A 16,881-nucleotide genomic window follows, 5' to 3' on the forward strand; every position below is an offset into this window, starting at 1 on the left:
TGGATGGCAGAAACGCGCGGACTGATGCAGGCTCTCCTCTCTGAAGAGAGCGGCACTGCAGGGAGCTTTAACCACAGCTATGATCATGGGCTTCTAGAAAGCTCCTTGACTGCCTTTTGTCAACTTCCAAGTGGATGAACTAGGCAAACTTTATGTCCTCGTATGGCCCCTCAAGGGTACTGAGTACACGCACACGCATGCATGCACGCATGCGCGCGCGCACATCGGGCTGCCTTGGACCACGTGGGAGGTGGGGGTGGGGGGTATGTCTCCATAGGCAGCTGCGTGAGGACCGATCTTTCAAGTTGTATGTTCCGCCACTTACTAGGCAAGCCGGGGAGTCCAGGGCTCTCTTGTAGCCTGCATGGGAATCGGGCACACAGGTGGTTTTAAAGGGGCTCTCAAGGCACAGAATGCACAAATCTCAGGTAGATTTGGGGGTTCATAGAGTGTGGAGATTCCCTGCAGAGAATGAGATGGGCAAGGCCCAGGAAGGAAGACAAATGCACATTTTGTAATCCCCTACCTAATGTTCCTGAACGAACTATGCACCCGCCTGACCTCTTCAAACTCCAGCTTCCTCAGTCTAATGAGAGCAAGGTCTGGGTGGAGCCTGGGGTTCCTTCCCATTCTACTCTGACATCCCGCAACGCTGGTGGCTCTCTAGTGCTCGTTTGGCCATTTCATTGATGGATGAAATATGCTAGGTATGGCTACAGTTGCTTCGATACTGCAAGTAGAATTCCAGTGGGGAGTCTGGGAGCTTAATAATTAGCTGGATCAAGTGAGGCTCTTCAAACCTTAACTAGTGTTCTTCCTCCCAACTGTCTGAGCAGGTGACCGAGTGCACAGCAAACTGCAGTGACTTTATTCACAAGCAAAGATTGTTTTGAGCAACTAGGAAAGTTAAACCCTTCTCTGCTTATACCTGCTAATATGTGTGCACACTGAAGAATAAGAGCTACTTGTCATTAAAGACAAGTGTTCCCAAATAATCAGATTACAATAATTATAACCACTCAGCACGTGCCACAAACGAAAGCTGGTTAAAGACTTGCCATACACTGGATGACTTCCTTTTTATTTATTAAAACATATTTTAATTTTTATTTTATATACAGATGTGAGTGAGTGTCCGAGCCTAGGTAAGTGTGTGAAACCATAGATGTCAGAAGAAGAGGTCAGATGCTCCGTAACTGGAACTAAAAATAGCTGTGAGCAGTCTTATGGGTCCTGGGAACTGAGCCCTGCAAGAACAGCAAGTAATCTAACCACTGAGCCTTCCACTAGCCTCGTGAGGAGAATGATTGATTGATTGATTGATTGATTGATTGATTTAGTGAGAAAGTGTCTCTCAAATAGCCCTGGTTGTCCTAGAACTCTATTGGGAATAGAGGGATGCACCACCACCACACATGGTGTGTGTGTGTGTGTGTGTGTGTGTGTGTGTGTGTGTGTGTTATTTCCACTTATTTCTATTTCCAAGTTTAATATCAACAACTGATTCCTCAAAAGAAGCAGGAAAATAATGCTTACGTGTCTTGGCTTGCGGGCACAGCTGTTGCTAGGGTTGGGGAAGACGCATTTGATCGTATTTGTATCTGGTTGGGGCTTCTGCAGCCCCACACCCACACCACCTTTGAACGAAAAGGAGCTCCTTTGGCTTTGAGGCGAGTGAGACCCAGTCCCACCTGCCATACTTCATGGTGATTGTCAGCTTGACTGCATCTGGAATCAACTCGCAAGCCTTTGGGAACATTTATGAAGGATTTCCTTGATCAGTTAAAGTTGGAAGACCTCCCCTAAATATGGGGGATCCCCTTCAGCTGGCAGTCCTGATAAAAGGAAGTCTGAGAAAGAAAACCTGATTTTGCCTACTGTGTCTTCACGTAATGTCGCTAAGTCCATCCACACCATGTTTGAAGCTGCTGCTGTCGTTAGGGCCTGGCATCTTCAAACATCCACCATGGACCAGAGACGGGACTCCTCCCAGAAAGGCTGGGGCCTCCAGCCTAGCAGGCTGTAATACTTTTGGGCTCCCAGCCTCTCCAGCATGAGACAGCTACTCAGCATCTCCCGCCGCCAATCTAGTGAGTCCCCTTTTAATACATATTCATCCTGCTGGCTTCGCTCCTTTAGAGAACCCTAATACACCATCTGTAGTGCGACCAGGAAAAGAAAAGGAAGCCTCACTAAAACTCAAGGGAAAGTTTTCTGGCAGTGACAGCTCAATCGATTAGTTCTGATCTATCAGAAGCACGCGCTCCCCAATGCGGCGCTCTTGGTGAGAATCAGACCAACATCCATGCAAGCAGAGAGGTTTCTTGTGATGGATAGCTCATTTCCTTTGTCTTTGCTCACCCAGAATTCCCCGAAGACAGAAAACATTTAGCAGCATAAGAAATGCTCGGGAGGCAGAGGCAGGCGGATTTCTGAGTTCGAGGCCAGCCTGGTCTACAAAGTGAGTTCCAGGACAGCCAGGGCTATACAGAGAAACCCTGTCTCGGGGGGGGGGGGGAGAAGAAAGGAAGGAAGGAAGGAAGGAAGGAAGGAAGGAAGGAAGAAAGAAAGAAAGAAAGAAAGAAAGAAAGAAAGAAAGAAAGAAAGAAAGAAAGAAAGAAAGAAAGAGAGAGAGAAATGTGCTTTAGGTGGCTGGAGAGATGGCTCAGCAGTTAAGAGCACTGACTGCTCTCCCAGAGGTTCTGAGTTCAAATCCCAGCAACCACATGGTGGCTCACAACCATCTGTAACGGAATCTAATGCCTTGTTCTGGTGTGTCTGAAGATAGCTACAGTGCACCCATATAAATAAAATAAATACATCTTGAAAAAAAGAGAAATGTGTTTTATATTGTGGTGTTACACAGCTTCACGTTCCTCCAAAAGTACAAATATAAAGTGCACTATTTTACTCTCGTGCCTGCATACAGAAAATAGAGAAACCGTTTACCTCGAGTGCCACAAACGGATATCTCTTTGATATCCTTCAATCAAACCAACACAAGTGTCTTCAGATAACAGCATCAACATTAAAGAGAGACGCCTTACGGCCACAGGGTCTCTCTCACAGCTCCTTGAATTCTCCTGCCTCTGAGAATTCAAAATATATGGGGTTGTTCTGTTCCAAAACAATTTAGTTAGCAAAATTTGATTTGCAATTGGAAGTTTGGTCCCTGTTGTCTTGCTGGTCTCTGACGGGGGGTACAGTAAGGAACAGTTTGGATCCTCCTGCCTCTGCCTCCCGGTGCTAAGACTAAAGGCATGTGCCACCACACCCAGCAATAATATTTTTTGGATTTTTTTTTCCTTTCCTTTTCTTTTAGACAGGGTCTCACTTTGTGGCCTTGGCTGACATGGAATCTGCTGTGTAGACTTTTGAACACCATGAGTTAATCTTCTTTTTACCCAAAACGTATGAGTGCACGCGCATGTGCGCACACGAGCACACACACACACATAAACAAGGTGGACTCGCACCCTGGTTTGTCGTTGGGACTTATGGGTAATGAGCAGGCATTGTTTACATCTCCCTGTGGGAGGAAATTTAGCAACATTTCTTCCTTCCTTCTTCCTACTTTCTTTCTTCTCCTCTTTCTTTTCTTTACAAGGTCTGTCTATATGTACCCGGGCTGGTCTAGAACTCTCTATGTAACTCAGACTAATCTCAGATCCACAATCTTCTTGCCTCAGCTTCTGGAATGATTTGCACCTTTGCAGACCTCGTCTTTTTTGTTTGTTTGTCTGTAAATACAGAACCTGTGACAGCCATCCCTGGTTGTCAACCTGACTATGTGTCTGGAATGAACTAAAATCCAGTTGGCTGCATACACTTATGGGGGATTTTTTTTCCTTAATTAAATAATTTTACTGAGAAGACCTACTTTTAATCTGGACCTTTTGAGGTGAACGATCCACCTTCGACTGGGGCCGAGCATTCTGCTGGCCGCCCATGTGAAAGACACGAGGGAAGGAAGCTGCTCTCTTTGCCTGATGGCTCTCCCTGGCAAGTCCTTTCCTTCATGAGCATTAGAACTTGCTTCTTCGGCATTCTGGCATATACTGAAGGCCAGCTGAGACATCCAGCCTCGTGAACCGAACAACTGCTGGGTTCTTGAATCTTTGATTGGTAGGCTAGACATTGCTGGATTGGCTGGGCAGTAGTCTGTAGGTCACTCTAATTGTAGATATATAGATATAGGTATAGGTATGTAGATATAGATATATAAATAGATAAACTTGTTCTGTAAGTTCTCTTCTAAAGGACCCTGACTAATACAGACCCTTACACTACAGAGAGTAAAATGACCCATACACATATGATTCCCTGGTTTGGTTGGTTAGTTGGTTGGCTGGTTGGTTGGTTGGTTGGTTTTTCGAGACAGGGTTTCTCTGTGTATCCTTGGCTGTCCTGGAACTCACTCTGTAGACCAGGCTGGCCTCGAACTCAGAAATCCGACTGCCTCTGCCTCCAAAACTGGGATTAAAGGCGTGTGCCACCACTGCCCGGCTGATTCCCTGGTTTTTAACTTGCAAAACTATTTCAGGTCTTAGTGATTTGAGGCAGTGATTGTCTAGTTCTGTTAGTCCAACTGTGAATACATCAAGATAGTGAAAATGGCTCTTGAATGAGTCCCTAACCCATGGCCAGATACAGAGCTTCTATGGAGGTGGAGTACCAGGGACTTTCCCTTCCTTCCTTCCTTCCTTCCTTCCTTCCTTCCTTCCTTCCTTCCTTCCTTCCTTCCTTCCTTCCTTCCTCTCTCCTCCTCCTCCTCCTCCTTCTTCTTTCTCTCTCTCTCTTTCTCTCTCTTTCATGTAGGATCTAACTATAGAGCCCTGGATGGCTTTGAACTCACAGAGATCCTCTCGCCTCTGCCTTCTCAGTGCTGGGATTAAAGGGACCCTAAGAACTTTTCCTAACATAGCATTTCAGTGGAAACTGTGGACAGGAAGTCACTAGAGTCTGATTGTGTCACCTCACAGGCAGGTCATTTTAGTATGACACAAGGTGCCAAATGAACACAGCATCCAATGTTTTACAGGAGTTAGTAGACACAGCGGATTCACGCCGTTGTGGTCCCCAGGAAGCATCCATCAAGCAGCATCCATCTCTTTCTAACAACAGTATTTTGATTTAATAACCGGTTTGTCAGTGAATGTGCAGGGCGGAATGAAGGACTGTGTGCTATCATAGACATTCAGACTGTAAATTATGTTTAAAATCGAAGTGACTCCCCAACCCGCTCTGACTTCCTTTAGGCTGTAGCTGCATGGATCTGAGGAATCAAATTTTTATAGGATGAATTAATCAAACCTATGTAAAACTATCAGCATTTAAATTTAATAACTAGTTTCTTAATAACTGCTTGGGACGGAATTAAGTAATGTGTATTCCCGGAGTGATACATTATGTCAGAGTCTAAATACTGACAAAATCATATGTGGCTCCTCAGAAACCCAGCTGACCTGGGGCTGTAACTAACATAATTTTAAGGAATCAAACGGCTTGTTGAATCAGTCAGACTTACCAAGGGAGCTGGGGAGATTGCCCAGGGCTTAAGAGCATTGGCTGATCTTCTGGAGGTCCTGGGTTTGGGTCCCAGCGCCCACAGCGTGGCAGATGTAGCACCAGTCCCAGAGGATGGAATCTGGCCTCTGTGGGTCCTGCATGCATGTAGCACACATGCACACATGAAGGCAAACACGCATGAAAATTTTTAAAATTTAAAAATCTTGATCTGGGCGGTGGTGGCATATGCCTTTAATCCCAGCACTTGGGAGACCGAGGCAGATGGATCTCTGTGAGGCCAGCCTGGTCTACAAAGTAAGTTCCGGAACAGCCAGGGCTACACAGGGAAACGCTGTCTCCTACCAACTCAGTGAAAACTAAACTGGCTTATCCAAGTGTTAATAACAGCTATTAGCTCAGACTACATACAATTTGACCTGAACTCTGTCCTTTTAACCCAAATCTTAAGCCAATGATTATTTGTACAGCCGGATTTAGAGACGGGCTTTGTCAGGGCAGGAAAGGGGTCTTTGGTACAAAGAGTCGTGAACATGGGGCCAGGTGATTCTAGGAAGATGGAGGTTTGGCTTTTAATCTCTTCCTGGCCTACTGATTGTTGGATCTTCATGGTGCCGGGAAGTGACATCCAGCCCATCTCCCAGTCAGACCTCCATTCTGAGAGACAGCCGACACGGTGCAGGGTACTGTGCCACAGTGTTGCATATTGGTAGGTTAGGGTACTCACTCCACTTGGACTATGATATTTTCAATTTAGGGAGGGTCCGTCAGTGTACCGGCCCACCTGAGTCAGAGAGCCCATTTATCAGGTCATACTTCTGAGGCCCAGGCTTCTCCTCTGATGAAATCAGTAAGACACCCCTCCTCCACCTCCGGAAGGATCCAGGCATCGTCTGCCCTAGAAATTCGAATCCTCAGACAAGCCTGAGAACCTGGGACACAGTTCCCGTGGGCCAGGTATGGTGGGACATACTTAGTCCCAGCATTCAGAGGCAGAAAGATCTCTATGAGTTCAAGACCAGCCTGGACTACTGTGCTGGATAGTTTTATGTCAATTTGACACAAGCTGAAGTCATCTGAGAGGAGGGAACTCAAATGGGAAAACGCCTCTCTAGGCAAGCCTGCAGGGCAGGTTCTTAGTGACTGATGTGGGAGGGCCCAGTGCATTGTGGGTGATCCCTGGGCTGGTGGTCCTGGCTTCTATAAGCAGGCTGAGCAAGCCATGAGGAGCAAGGCAGTAAAGAGCGTCCCTCCATCACTCTCAAAGTAAATAAACTGGCTGGAGAGATGTCCCTACAGTTTACAAAAACAAAACAACAACAGCAAACCTTACTACTCTTACAGAGGACCGCTGTGTGGCCCCAGCACCCACATGAAGGCTTACAACTGCTTTAAACTAGTTCCACATGATCCAGCGCCCTCTTCTGGCCTCCTTAGGTAACTCATGCAGCCAGACACACTCGGGCACAGGCACATATATGTAAAATAAATATTTTTTAAAAAAAAATAATAAACCTGCCGTCGTGGTGTACGCCTTTAATCCCAGCACTTAGAAGCAGAGGCACGAGGATCTCTGTGAGCTTGAGGAGAAGCTAATCTACAGAGTGAGGTCCAAGCCAGCCAAGACTTCATAGTGAAACCTTTCAGGAGGAAGAAGAGGAGAAGGAGGAGGAGAAAGAGGAAGAAGGGAAAGAGAGAGAGAAAGAGAGAGAAAGAAGGAAGGAAGGAAAGAAGGAAAGAGAGAGAGAGAGAAAGAAAAGAAAAGAAAAGAGAGAGAGAAAGAAAGAAAGAAAGAAAGAAAGAAAGAAAGAAAGGAAGGAAGGAAGAAAGAGGGAGAACGACACTCTGGTAGTTTTGCACAAGGTCAAATCAAAGGTTATAGATGAACAGAAGAACAAGTCTTTATAACAATGAAATCGCCTTTAATCCCAGCACCCAGGAGGCAGAGGCAGATGGACCTCTCAAACTCAAGGCCAGTCTGATCTACAGAAAAAGTTCCAGGACAGTCAGGGCTGCATAATTAGACTTCACCTCAAAAAGCAAAGCAAAACAAAATTAACCCCCCAAATACAACAAGAATGTATGTAAGCTAATTATTATTAATAACTAATAATTATTATTATATAATCTGCTGATCCAGGGATTTGTCACAGACCACTGTGAATTATGTGATTCGACCCTCAGCCTTACCATCAAAACCTTAGGAAACTGTTATGACTGCTATGCCCATTTAACAGATGGGGAGGTTGAGGCACAGATAGCTGTGGACTTGCCTAAGAACCCCCAATAGCAAGTGGCCAAGGAAGAATGAGACAGGAGGTTGGCACTCCAAAGCCTGCAACGCGATCTTTGTAGTAAACAGTGGCTCTGACTCCAGCTTCTTTAGGTCTTTGGACTTCGTTATCTTATCTGTCGGGGGCACTGGCTTATCTCTCTCTCTCTCTCTCTCTCTCTCTCTCTCTCTCTCTCTCTCTCTCTCCCTCTCTCTCTTTTCCTGGTGACTTGCAGCACTTGTATGCTAGGAAGGGACCTAGAGGCAAAGTTTGAACTTGGAAGGAACATCTATTTGCTGAAGCATTTAAAATTTAACCGAAGGGTCTGAAGAGACAGCTCCTCTGTCTGAGAGCATCTGCTCCTCTCGCAGAGGATCCAGCTCTGGTCCCCAGCTCCTGCAACCACCTGCCACTCCAGTTCCAGGGGATCCACTGCCCTTTTCTCATCTCTCAGAGCCCCAGGCGTGCTTACCGGGCCCGTACACACAGAAATGCAGGCAAAACACTCATCACCCATAAAATAAAATACATAAATCTAAAAATGTGTTGGATTTAATTGGGACCAAACCAAATAAAATTTAATTAGAAAGAGTAGGACTATTATTGCACTTCATACCCTCTACAAACCTTATTTCAAAATATCGTCTAAAGTGTTGCTTCATAGATCTATATACATATAGAGTCTGTTTAAAAAAAAAAAAAAGAAAAGTAAAGGGTGTGGTTTTGCCTGGTGGTGGTGGAGCCTTTAATCCCAGGATTCTGGGGGCAAAGAATCCGAGCCTCTATGAATCTGAGGTCAGCCTGGTCTACAGAGCAAGATCCAGGACAGCCAGGACTACACAGAGAAACCCTGTGTACTGGCTGGTTTAGTGTGTCAACTTGACACAAGCTGGATTTATCACAGAGAAAGGAACTTTCATTGAGGAAATGCCTCCATGAGATCCAGCTGTAAGGCATTTTCTCAGTTAGTGATCAAGGGGGGAGGGCCCATTGTGGGTGGGGCCATCCCTGGGCTGGTGGTCTTGGTTCTATAAGTCAGCAAGCCAAGCAAGCCAGGGGAAGCAAGCCATTATGTAACATCCTTCCATGGCCTCTGCATCAGCTCCTGCTTCCTGACCTGCCTGAGTTCCAGTCCTGACTTCCTTTGGTGATGAACAGCAGTATGGAAGTGTAAACCGAATAAACCCTTTCCTCCCCAGCTTGCTTCTTGGTCATGATGTCTGTGCAGGAATAGAAACCCTGACTAAGACACCCTGTCTGGACAAACAAAACAAGACAACAAAACAAAACTATAAAAAGTGGGAGGGGGGATGTGGGGGGGGGGAGATTAGCCTCCTGTGACAAGGGTTAAAGGGTCCTTGCTTGTTTCTTATTTCTTCTCACAAAGCTGAAAGAGAAGCTAAAACTGACCACAGACACTCCCAAGCCAGTGGCCCAGCATCACAGAGCTGACCACCCAGAGTTTTCTACCCAATGGCAGCCTCAGGACAATAGCCCTTTGACACTCAGGCAGGCGGCCCCTAGCATCTTCAGGAACCAGGAGGAAGGAAGGGGTTAATTCCATCTTGCTCCTTACCAGGCTGGGCCAGGGGAACACAGCCAGCAAGCCTAGGTGAATGATGGTCCCAGAGGTGCTCCCTACTCTAGGCAGGACCCAGGAGGTGAGTGCTCCCGGAGAAACCAAGCATCTGCCTCTGACTTGCTGCCAGGAGCTGAAGACTTTAGCCCTAGACACTCACTCTATGAGACTCCCTCAGGCCAACTCTCCCATCTCAGCAGAGCCTACCAGGGACTGTGTGGGAACCTGGGCCCCATTTCCATCAGGGGCCTGGGTTTAGTGTCTGCAGCTGCTTCCTCCCCCTCCCCTTCTCCCCTCCTTCATCTCCTCCCCTCTTCCTTCCCCCTCCTCCTCCCCCCTCTTCCTCCATCACCACCACCACTTGTGTAGCTCTAACTGGCTTGGAACTCTCTCTGTATTACAGGCAGTCTTCTAACATGTAATCCTCCTGCCTCCGTCTTTCTGTTTATTTTTGAGACAAGTTCTTACTCTATAATCAGGGTAGCCTGGAACTCATTCTGTAGCTCAGGTTGGTCTTGAACTTGTGACAATCCTCCTGCCTCAGCTTCTCAAGTACTCGGTTGCAAGTGCCACCATGCCTGGCTCTATACTTTTTTGTTTGGTTGGTTTTCCTTTCTGAGACACGGTCTTGCTGTGCAGTTCAAGCTGGCTTCAAACCCACTATGTAGCCCAGGTTTGCCTTGAATTCCTGGTGGTCTTCCTGCCTCAGACTCCTAAGTGCTGGGCTTATAGGTGCACCTTCTACTCTTGGCTTACATTTTGTGTTTTATAAATCAGTCAGACATTCCTATACCCATGTTCTCCATTAGTGGGTCAAAATTAGTTTATGTCACTTCCAAAAAGACATCTATACAGAACGTGTAGAGGCCTTTTCTTTCCACCATTCACAAAATAACACAATATAACAGCTACATTCATAACATCTGCATTGTGGTCACCTAGAGGTGATTTAAAATATCCAGGAGGATGCATGTGTGTGTTCTGGGCAAACATCCATCATTTTATAGACAGAACTAGAACACCTGTGGATTTTTATATCTTTTGGGGAGGGCCTGAAATCAACACCCTAAAGGACTTAAGGGAGACTGGCCCTAGGAGAACAAGACTCTTATAACTGGCAGAAGACACAGGGAAGTGAGGAGAAATGGAGAAAGGCCTGAGGATGTGTCTCGGGGGTAGACTGCAAGGCCTTCGGTTCCTCTGACACAACTGGAGGGTGTGGGGTGGACTAGAGTCTATGATCCAGAAAAAGGACGGAGCCATCTATCAGGGGAAGGCTGAACGCCTGCACGCGGGTTGTGCTGTGCTCCGTGTTGTTAGCGGGCTTCCCCAGGCACTCGTGTTTCCTCTTCCCCCGGTGTCAGCAAAAGAGGTTTCTGCTGCTGCCGCCGACAGACTGGCCCGGGAGGCGGTCTCGCCCTTCTCTTCCCTGCGCTCCGTCAGCACCGCGCACAATGAGAAAATGAAAGCTACCCTTTTGCGCTGGTGCGCTGGTGCACTGGACTCCATCGCTGTGGCTGCTCGCTTACAGGGGGCATGCGGGAGGCCAGGGAGGCCTTGGCTCTAAAGCCGTGGCAGCCGCTGGCTCGCTGCCCGGGCAGCCACCTCCAACTGCAGCTGTCGCTGTTCTTTGCAACACCCCACATCCTGAGCTGGCTCCTGAGGCCTGCTCCTGGGAGAGCGTGAATACAACAGGGGAGAGTCCTGCGCAGAGTCTGTTCCTTCCTGGCCTGGGAAGGAGCTGGGGAAAGAAGTAACTAGACTTGAACCTGCAGGGTCTTGAAGGGATGGCGGCCGGGGGTCCTGCGCAGTTCAATGACCGGTTCTTGTCCAAACCACTGAAACAGTACTCAGACTGCTGGAAAAGTTTGAAAATGAACCAGCTCTCCCATGTCCTCCTCAGAATGGCCCCTTCAAACCGAGGACGCTCCCACCAGCCGCTTGCCTTATTATTTTCACTCTTTAGCATCGTCTAAACTTCTCTTTCTCAATGTGTTCCCCCCTTAATTGTGTGTTGAATTATCTGGTAGGTCGTAGACGCTTTGGATAGAAGACCGTTGGTCTCTTTTGCTCCAGGGCCAAGCCCAGTGTCTGGCCCATCTGTTAAAGGAATGAATGAGTAGGGCTGAGACAAGCTGCCTGCCCACTAATCCATCCGGTCTTTGGATTTTTCAACCTTCTGTTTGGACAAGGTGGGTTCATGTGCCTATTGAAAGGAACTGGTTATACTTGGGAGTGTAGAAATGTATCAGCTCCGAAGGGATGGCTCAGTGGACCCAGTTTCAGTTGCCAGTTCCCGCATGGTAGCTCACCACCTCCCATAACTCCAGTCTCCCATAACCTCTTCTGGTCACTGAGGTACCAGGCACATACATGCTACACATACACGCACATAGGCATGCATACATACATACATGCATGCATGCATACATACATACATACAGGTAAGAAACCCTTAAAATAAATTCATCGTGGAAAGAAAAGAAGAAATGCATCTTTGGGATGCAGCAGTTAGGAGTACTTGTTTTTCTTCCTGAGGACCCAAGTGCAGTTTCCAGAACCCACATCTGACTGCTCACTACTGCCTAGAGCCCCAGCGTCTAAGGATCTGACATCCTCTTCCGCACACACATAACCATAAGTAGAAAGTAAAGGACAGGGCTGGAGAGATGGCTCAGCGGTTAAGAGCATGGACTGCTTTTATAGAGGTCCTGAGTTCAATTCCCAGCAACCACATGTTAGCTTGCAACCATCTGTAATGGGGTCTGGTTGGTGCCCTCTTCTGGTGTGTCTGGTGTGTCAGAAGATAGCTACAGTGTACTTATAGTATATAAATAAAAATTAAGTAAAGAATAATGTGTCCTTTATAGCTTTATTATTATTATTATTATCATCATTATTATTATGACTGCTTTTGAGGCATGATCTTACTGCAGCCCAGCCTGGCCTTGAACTCTCAGGGATCTGCCTGCCCCTGAGTTCCTGGGTTAGGGTTCGAGTTTTAGGTTCTGCACCACACTTAGGCTCCCTCCCTCTGTGGATTATCTTCCCAACCTGCAGTGTGGGATTTGGATTACGAGTGCTTTCTTGTGATGATGTATGTCACTTGTCACCATTTAATGAGCTCTCATGTCATGAAGAGAAGGTAAATTATAGAGTATGTAGAGAGATTTATACTCAGTATAACCTTGAGCATACTAATTTAGAAGACCTCCACTTAAAACCTGGTTAGAATAAGAAACCTGAAACTCATTTGGCACAGTGACTGTGGCCCGCCGCTGACTCACTGGTGTAGTAGGTGAAACATGGGCTTTGAGAAAGACGAATGGATGATGTTAAAGAAACTTCCTGACAGGTTCGTGGAACTGAGGGCTTATTTCATTTTACTACATTTCCTTATTCAGCACTCTCGAGTTGGGGTATATATGTGTGCCTGTGTGTGTATGTGTTTGGGTGTGCATGTGTGTGTTCAGATGTGCATGTGTGTGTATGTGAATATACGTGTGTGTGTATGTGTGTATGTGTGTGTTTGGGTGTGCATGCCATGCCACAAGAGTGGAGGTCAGAGGACAACTTACAGAAACCCATTCTTTCCGTCGCTTTGTGGGTCCTGGGACCAAACTCAGGCTTAGTGGCAGACGTCTTTACCCATTGGCCTCTCGCAGCCTGGAAAGCTTTCTTTCTTTCTTTCTTTTCTTTTTTTTTTCTTTTTTTTTTTTTTTTGTCTGTGTCTATTTCTTCTTCTTCTTCTTCTTCTTCTTCTTCTTCTTCTTCTTCTTCTTCTTCTCCTTCTCCTCCTCCTCCTCCTCCCTCTCCCTCTTCATCCTCTCCCTCTCCTCCCTCTCTCTCCTCCTCCTCCTCTTCCTCTTCCCTCTCCCTCTTCTCCCTCTCCCTCTCCTCCCTCTCTCTTCTCCTCCTCCCCCTCTTCTTCCTCCTCTTTCTTCTTTCTCTCCTCCTCCTCCCTCTCCCCATTTCACTTCCCTTCTTCCTTTCCTTTCTTCCCTTTCTTTCCTCCCCTTTCATTTACCTCCCTCCTCTCGCCCCTCCATCACCCCCCTCCCCCATCCACTCTCAATTGCCCATTCTCCTAGCTTAGCCTCCCAGTTGCTGGAATGGCAGGTGTGTGCCAGGACTTTTGGCTGGAAGACATTAGCTCTGTAAGTGCCTCTCATTCTGGGACAGGTGAGCTATAGGATGCTGGCCTAGGTAGCCTGTGTGTGGCTCTGTGTAGTTCCAAGGTCCGTCTCGCCACTGGGGTATGTGAACTCTACTCAGGCAGATGAAATGGGAGGCATTAGGCTATGAATGTAGCCTAAGATGGGGACCCCAGCCCAGGTGAGAAAGAAGCAGGCTGAGGCCAAAGAGACTTAGGTTCCCAAATTCCAGTCGCCACTGGAAACCACATGGAGTTGGGAACAAGGAGAGCCACAAAGGCCTGTGATGAGCTGGAAGGGGGAAGTAGCAGGAGGGGGTGTCTCAAACTCCCAGACACCCAGACACTGGTGGGAAGTGCAAGGATTCTGAACAGATGGGGTCCTTGGGCTGGCAATGAGGAGCCTAGGAGTGGAGGGGACTCTTGGCCTTAGCTTGGGGGGGAGGGGGGGGAGCGAAGAGGAGCCTTCAGCAATGGTTCCGTATGACAAAGGCTTCTCCACGCAGCGGTTCTTGATGAGAGAGACCCCGTCCTTGCTTGTCCACGCTGTTTATTTAATTTTCATCTTGGGGAATGGGTGGATATCACTCAGAGATCCAATACCTTTTGCAGGAAGGAATGTCTGGGAAGGGAAGCTTATTGGTTAACCCTGGAGCGGCCCATCTAGATACCTCATTGGCTTGGAGGACTCTGTGCTACGTGACTAGTGATCATGATTCTCACGTGGGGTGCTGTGGTCATGTGCCCCAGGACAGGACCTGGGTCGGCAGATGAAACATGTACCCGGTCTCAGATATGAGAATACTGGGGTTTCTGAATTTTTTCTACCTTCCCAGTTTTTGTCTGATGACATGGTCCCACTTGCCACACAGCCCTGGGTTTGATTCCTCGCACCACCAAGAAAAGGGAAAAATTCTCTGAACACTAAACATGCTATACTTTTAAAAGTTCATCCAAAAAAAAAAAGGAAAAGACTGACCAAAGTGATCATGATTTCTAATACTGACGTCCACAGCTGCAGACACTGTGACAATATATCAGTGGACAGAGCTGTCCATCCCCCACCCCCACCCCTGCCCCTGCCCCATAGTCCCTTTAAACTTATAATGTCATGTCTGTAATAATTCTTGGTAGCATATCAAATCCTTCTGGGTATCTGGTCACAGAGTATGAGAACCCAAGCTTATAGAAGTGGTGTGTATCTTCCCCACTCAGGGCAACTGTTAGAATATATAGTTTGCTTAGAAGTAGAAAATCAATTTGTTTGTGGGGGGATGGTTTGTTGTTATTGTTTTTTTGTTTTGCTTTTGTTTATTTGCTTATTTGGGTGGGTTTTTTTGTTTTTGGGTTTTTTTGGTTTGGTTTGGTTTGGTTTTTGAGACAGGGCTTCTCTTTGTAACAGACCTGGCTATCCTGGAACTCTCTATGTAGACCAGGCCGGTGTCAAAATCACAGAGATGCGCCTGCCTCTGCCTCCCGAGTGCTGGGACTAGAGGTGTGTGCAACACTACCCAAAAACAACACGGGGAGGAAAGGGTGGATTTCACCACTCAGGTTAAGCCCCTCCGTGAGGAAAGCTGGGGCAAACCTGGAGGCAGGAAGTGAAGCAGAACATGGAGGAACCGGCTTGCTGGCGTCATCCCAGCTCAGGGTTGCCATTCTTATGTAACCCAGGACCCTGTGCCCGGGGTGGCTCCCCCCACAGTGGCATGGCCCCTCCCATATCAGTTATCAATCTAGAAAATGCCCCCACAGACTTGCCTACGGGCCAGTCTGATGGAAGCAATTCCTCCATTGAGCCCTCCGTCCTTCCAAGAATCTCCAGTTTGTGTCACATAGATACAACCTATCCAGCACAGACTCCCTGTTTTCTGTTTGTGTTTGTTTAAAGATTTATTTATTTCATTTATATAAGAACACTTCAGACACACCAGAAGAGAGCATCAGATCTCATTACAGATGGTTGTGAGCTACCATGTGATTGCTGGGAATTGAACTCGGGACCTCTGGAAGAGGAAGCAGTCAGTGCTCCTAACGTAGGAGCCATCTCTCCGGTCCCCTTCCCTGTTGTTTTAATAGAAAGTAGAAAGTTGAAGTTTGGGCTCAGAGACTTTGCCTGAGCGCAGTGTGTGCCTAGAGATGAAGCAACAGAGAGCCCCATGATTCTCCAGAGCTTGGAAAATAGAAGAGAAAGAATTTGTGAGAGAAGAGAGAGAGAAGAGGAAATCGCCATGTGCAGACCTCAGCAACCCAGACTGCTCTCCTCTGTGGCACACGGTACCCCTAGCCCTGGCCTTGGCTTTTAAGTCCTGGGTAGAACACACAGGACCAGCCGGGCAGTGGTGGTAGGGCACGCATTTAATCCCAGCACTCCAGAGGCAGAGGCAAGCAGAGTTCTGTGAGTTCGAGGTCAGCCTAGTCTACAGAGTGAGTTCCAAGACAGCCAGGGCGACACACAAAGACTCTGTCTCGAAAAAACAAACAAACAAACAAAAAAACAAAACAAAACAACAACAACAAAACAAAACACATGACCTATCTGAGAGGAAGGGAGGGAGGGAAGGCCAGCTTACCACAGAACATGCACTCAGGCCACAGATTGGCTACCTGAGGGGTTCCTTCATACACTGAAATCCTTCCCAAGGAAAACAGGGTGGCGGCTTTGGTCTTATCTCTCATCTGTGGGTGTTATAAACCATGTAGATCACATTTTAGGTTAATGAGAAGAGACATATGCCCAACAAAATGGTAGCACACAGCATATGGTGTAGCATCACACTGGCTGTCCTTTTAAAATCCCTTTTGAAAAAAATTAAAGTAGGGGTTAAAGAAATGGCTCAGCCATTATGAGCACTGGCTGCTCTTGCAGAGGACCTGGGTTCAGTTCCCATCACCCACAAGGCAGCTGGCAACCCTCTTGTAACTCCAGTTCTAGAGCATCTGACGCCCTCTGCTGGCCTCTGTGTGCAGTGCCCTTACATGCCAGCAAAATCCTCATACAGGTAAAAATAAAACTATTTTTTAAAATTATAAGAGAAGCTAAGCATGATGGTGCACACCTTTAATCTCAATAGCTGGGGTGGGAGGAGGGTAGGGGGCGTGGGACACAGCGGCAGACAGATCTCAACCAATCTGGTCTACCTTGTCCTCCAGGGCTATTCTGTCAGTCAGAGAAGAAGAGAGGGATGGAAGAGGAAGAAGGAGGGAAAGGGGGAAGAGGAGTGGGGAGGAGAAGGGAGGGATGGAGGAAGGAATGGGGGCTTGGGTAGAGTGCTTCAAAACAGAAAAAGTTTCTTTCTCAGAAGATAGCCTTCTGGCCCTTCTAGTCACTCACTTAAATGCTTTCCTGG

Source organism: Mus musculus, chromosome 5 (assembly GCF_000001635.26).
Source record: "Mus musculus strain C57BL/6J chromosome 5, GRCm38.p6 C57BL/6J".
Classification (NCBI taxonomy): Eukaryota; Metazoa; Chordata; class Mammalia; order Rodentia; family Muridae; genus Mus; species Mus musculus.